Source organism: Nymphaea colorata, chromosome 9, assembly GCF_008831285.2.
Source record: "Nymphaea colorata isolate Beijing-Zhang1983 chromosome 9, ASM883128v2, whole genome shotgun sequence".
NCBI classification, from domain to species: Eukaryota; Viridiplantae; Streptophyta; class Magnoliopsida; order Nymphaeales; family Nymphaeaceae; genus Nymphaea; species Nymphaea colorata.
In genome coordinates, this window is record NC_045146.1 from 24947181 (window position 1) to 24953180 (window position 6000).

Here is a 6000-nt window from a genome sequence, read left to right on the forward strand (position 1 = left end):
ATTGACAATTTTAACTTGATGGAGCGAACGTTGCTTCATCCACATCCTTGAGCAGTCCCCAGGTCTCACGGGACTCTTTACCCCTTTGTCGGATGAGGTTCATCGTATCTTTTGCGCACACAATGAGACGATCACACATAAATTCATAAAACTGACCATTATACCAATGCATCAAGTTGGCTATGCATTGATTTTGACAACCAGTCAGCCAATTTTCCCAGTTGCATCTAATTGAAATTTTCAACTTGATGGTAGAGATATTGCTTCATCAAGTTCCTTCATCAGTTCCCAAGTCTCACGGGACTGTTTCCCATGTTGTTGAATAGGGTTCATCGCATCTTTTGCGCCCATAACGTGAAGATCATACATAACATCATAAAACTGGCCATTATAACAATGCATCAAGTTGGCCATGCATTGGTTGTGTCTTTCAGTGAGCCAATTATTTCAAATGCAACTAATTGACAATTTTAACTTGATGGAGCGAACGTTGCTTCATCTACATCATGAGACAGTTTACCCTTTTGTTGGACGAGGTTTAACGTATCTTTTGCCCACACAATGAGACGATCACACATAAAGTCCTAAAACTAGCCATTATACCAATGCATCAAGTTGGCCATGCATTGGTTGTGTGTCTGTGAGTCAGCCATTTATTTCAAATGCAATTAATTGACAATTTTCACTTGATGGAGCGAACGTTGCTTCATCCACATCCTTGAGCAGTCCCTAGGTCTCACGGGACTCTTTACCCCTTTGTCGGACGAGGTTCATCGTATCTTTTGCCCACACAATGAGACGATCACACATAAACTCCTAAAACTGACCATTATACCAATGCATCAAGTTGGCTATGCATTGATTTTGACAACCAGTCAGCCAATTATCCCAATTGCATCTAATTGACATTTTTAATTTGATGGTAGAGATATTGCTTCATCAAGTTATTCATCAGTTCCTAGGTCTCACGGGACTGTTTCCCAGGTTGTTGAACAGGGTTCATCGCATCTTTTGCACCTATAACGTGAAGATCATACATAACATCATAAAACTGGCAATTATACCAATGCATCAAGTTGGCGATGCATTAGTTGTGTCTTTCAGTCAGCCAATTATTTCAAATGCAGCTAATTGACAATTTTAACTTGATGGAGCGAACGTTGCTTCATCCACATCCTTAAGCAGGCCCCATGTCTCATGGATTGTTTACCCCTTTGTTGGACGAGGTTCATCGCATCTTTTGCTCACACAATGAGACGATCACACATAAAGTCCTAAAACTAACCATTATACCAATGCATCAAGTTGGCCATGCATTGCTTCTGTTTGTAAGTCAACCATTAATTTCAAATGCAACTAATTGACAATTTTAACTTGATGGAGCGAACGTTGCTTCATCCACATCCTTGAGCAGTCCCCAGGTCTCACGGGACTCTTTACCCCTTTGTCGGACGAGGTTCAACGTACCTTTCGCCAACACAATGAGACTATCACACATAAAGTCCTAAAACTAACCATTATACCAATGCATCAAGTTGGCCATGCATTGGTTCTGTCTGTTAGTCTGTCATTTATTTCAAATGCAACTAATTGACAATTTTAACTTGATGAAGCGAACGTTGCTTCATCCACATCCTTGAGCAGTCCCCAGGTCTCACGGGAATCTTTACCCCTTTGTCGGAAGAGGTTCATCGTATCTTTTGCCCACACAATTAGACAATCACACATAAACTCCTAAACTGACCATTATACCAATGCATCAAGTTGGCTATGCATTGATTTTGACAACCAGTCAGCCAATTATTCCAATTGCATCTAATTGACATTTTTAACTTGATGGTAGAGATATTGCTTCATCAAGTTATTCATCAGTTCCCAGGTCTCACGGGACTATTTCTCATCTTGTTGAATAGGGTTCATTGCATCTTTTGAGCCCATAACGTGAAGATCATACATAACATCATAAAACTGGCCATTATACCAATGCATCAAGTTGGCCATGCATTGGTTCTGTCTTTCAGTCAGCCAATTATTTCAAATGCAACTAATTGACAAGTTTAACTTGATGGAGCGAACGTTGCTACATCCACATCCTTGAGCAGTCCACAGGTCTCACTGGACTGTTTACCCCCTTTGTTGGACGATGTTCAACGAATTTTTTGCCAACACAATGAGACGATCACACATAAAGTCCTAAAACTAACCATTATACCAATGCATCAAGCTGGCCATGCATTGGTTTTGTCTGTTAGTCAGCCATTTATTTCAAATGCAACTAATTGACAATTTTAACTTGATGGAGCGAACGTTGCTTCATCCACATCCTTGAGCAGTCCCCAGGTCTCACGGACTCTTTACCCCTTTGTCGGACCAGGTTCATCGTATCTTTTGCCCACACAATGAGACGATCACACATAAACTCCTAAAACTGACCATTATACCAATACATCAAGTTGGCTATGCATTGATTTTGACAACCAGCCAGCCAATTATTCCAATTGCATCTAATTGACATTTTTAACTTTATGTTAGAGATATTGCTTCATCAAGTTATTCATCAGTTCCCAGTCTCACGGGACTGTTTCTCATCTTGTTGAATAGGGTTCATCGCATCTTTTGCGCCCATAACGTGAAGATCATATATAACATCATAAAACTGGCCATTATACCAATGCATCAAGTTGGCCATGCATTGGTTGTGTCTTTCAGTCAACCATTTATTTCAAATGCAACTAATTGACAATTTTAACTTGATGAAGCGAACGTTGCTTTATCCACATCCTTGAACAGTCCCCAGGTCTCATGGGACTGTTTACCCCTTTGTTGGACGAGGTTCATCGTATCTTTTGCCCTCAGAATGAAACGATTACACATTAAGTCCTAAAACTAACCATTATACCAATGGATCAAGTTGGCCATGCTTTGGTTGTGTCTGTTAGTCAGCCAATTATTTCAAATGCAACTAATTGACAATTTTAACTTGATGGAGATAAAGTTGCTTCATCAAAATCCTTGAGCAGTCCCCAAGTCTCATGGGACTCTTGACCCCTTTGTTGGACGAGGTTCAACGTATCTTTTGCCCACACAATGAGACGATCACACATAAAGTCCTAAAACTAACCATTATACCAATGCATCAAGTTGGCCATGCATTGGTTCTGTTTGCTAGTCTGCCATTTATTTCAAATGCAACTAATTGACAATTTTAACTTGATGGAGCGAACGTTGCTTCATCCACATCTTTGAGAAGTCCCCAGGTCTCACGGGACTCTTTACCCCTTTGTCGGACGAGGTTCATCGTATCTTTTGCCCACACAATGAGACGATCACACATAAAATCCTAAAACTGACCATTATACCAATGCATCAAGTTGGCTATGCATTGATTTTGACAACCAGTCAGCCAATTTTCCCAATTGCATCTAATTGACATTTTTAACTTGATGGTAGAGATATTTCTTCATCAAGTTCCTTCATCAGTTCCCAGGTCTCACGGGACTGTTTCCCATCTTGTTGAATAGGGTTCATCGCATCTTTTGCGCCCATAATGTGAAGATCATACATAACATCATAAAACTGGCCATTATACCAATGCATCAAGTTGGCCATGCATTGGTTGTGTCTTTCAGTCAGCCATTTATTTCAAATGCAACTAAATGACAATTTTAAACTTGATGGAGCGAACGTTGCGTCGTCCACATCCTTGAACAGTCCCTTGGTCTCACGGAAGTGTTTAACCCCATTGTTGGACGAGGTTCATCGTATCTTTTGCCCACACAATGAGACAATCACACATAAAGTCTTAAAAACTAACCATTATACCAATGCATCCAAGTTGGCCATGCATTGGTTGTGTCTGTTAGTCAGCCATTTATTTCAAACGCAACTAATTGACAATTTTAACTTGACGGAGCGAACGTTGCTTCATCCACATCCTTGAGCAGTCCCCAGGTCTCACGGGACTCTTAACCCCTTTGTCGGACGAGGTTCATCGTATCTTTTGCCCACACAATGAGACGATCACACATAAACTCCTAAAACTGACCATTATACCAATGCATCAAGTTGGCTATGCATTGATTTTTACAACCAGTCAGCCAATTATCCCAATTGCATCTAATTGACATTTTCAACTTGATGGTAGAGATATTGCTTCATCAAGTTCCTTCATCAGTTCCCAGGTCTCACGGGACTGGTTTCCCATCTTGTTGAATAGGGTTCATCGCATCTTTTGCGCCCATAATGTGAAGATCATACATAACATCATAAAACTAGCATTATACCAATGCATCAAGTTGGCCATGCATTGGTTGTGTCTTTCAGTCAGCCATTTATTTCAAATGCAAACTAATAGACAATTTTAACTTGATGGAGCGAACGTTGCTTCGTCCACATCCTTGAACAGTCCCGAGGTCTCATGGACTGTTTACCCCTTTGTTGGACGAGGTTCATCGTATGTTTTGCCCTTATAATGAGACGATCACACATAAAGTCCTAAAAAACAAAACCATATACCAATGCATCAAGTTGGCCATGCATTGGTTTTGTCTGTTAGTCAGCCATTTACTTCAAATGCAATCAATGACAATTTTTAAACTTGATGAGCGAACGTTGCTTCATCCACATCCTTGAGCAGTCCCCAGGTCTCACGGGACTCTTTACCCCTTCGTCAGACGAGGTTCATCGTATCTTTTGCCCACACAATGAGACGATCACACATAAACTCCTAAAACTGACCATTATACCAATGCATCAAGTTGGCTATGCATTGATTTGACAACCAGTCAGCCAATTTTCCCAATTTCACCTAATTGACATTTTCAACTTTGATGGTAGAGATATTGCTTCATCAAGTTCCTTCATCAGTTCCCAGGTCTCACGGGACTGTTTCCCATCTTGTTGAACAGGGTTCATCGCATCTTTTGCGCCCATAACGTGAAGATCAAACATAACATCATAAAAAAGGCCATTATACCAATGCATCAAGTTGGCCATGCAATGTTTGTGTCTTCAGTCAGCCAATTATTTCAAATGCAACTAATTGACAATTTTAACTTGATGGAGCGAACGTTGCTTTCATCCACATCCTTAAGCCAGTCCCATTCTCATGGGACTGTTTACCCCTTTGTTGGACGAGGTTCATCGCATCTTTTGCCCACACAATGAGACGATCACACATAAAGTCCTAAAACTAACCATTATACCAATGCATCAAGTTGGCCATGCATGGTTGTGTCTGTTAGTCAGCCATTTATTTCAAATGCAACTAATTGACAATTTAACTTGATGGAGCGAACGTTGCTTCATCCACATCCTTGAGCAGTCCCCAGGTCTCACGGGACTCTTTACCCTTTGTCGGACGAGTTCATCGTATCTTTTTGCCCACACAATGACACGATCACACATAAACTCCTAAAACTGGCCATTATACCAATGCATCAAGTTTTGCTATGCACTGATTTTGACAACCAGTCAGCCAATTATTCCAATTGCATCTAATTGACATTTTCAACTTGATGGTAGAGATATTGCTTCATCAAAGTTCCTTCATCAGTTCCCAGGTCTCACGGGACTGTTTTCTCATCTTGTTGAGTCGGGTTCATCGCATCTTTTGCGCCATAACGTGAAGATCATACATAACATCATAAAAACTGGCCATATTGTACCAATGCATCAAGTGGGCATGCATTGGTTGTGTCTTTCAGTCAGCCAATTATTTCAAATGCAACTAATTGATAATTTTAACTTGATGGAGCGAACGTTGCTTTATCCACATCCTTGAACTGTCCCAGGTCTCATGGGACTGTTTACCCCTTTGTTGGAACGAGGTTCAACGTATCTTTTTCCCTCATAATGAGACGATTACACATAAAGTCCTAAAACTAACCATTATACAATGGATCAAGTTGGCCATCGTTGGTTTGTGTCTGTTAGTCAGCCAATTATTTCAAATACAACTAATTGACAATTTTAACTTGATGGAGCGAACGTTGCTTAATC

General features: G+C 40.5%; 1 long non-coding RNA gene across 1 annotated transcript in view; it reads right to left on the reverse strand.

The window, feature by feature from the left end:
* Positions 1–6000, reverse strand: part of LOC116259894 (uncharacterized) — a 38230-nt gene that overhangs the window by 16502 nt on the left and 15728 nt on the right. The window lies entirely within an intron of this gene.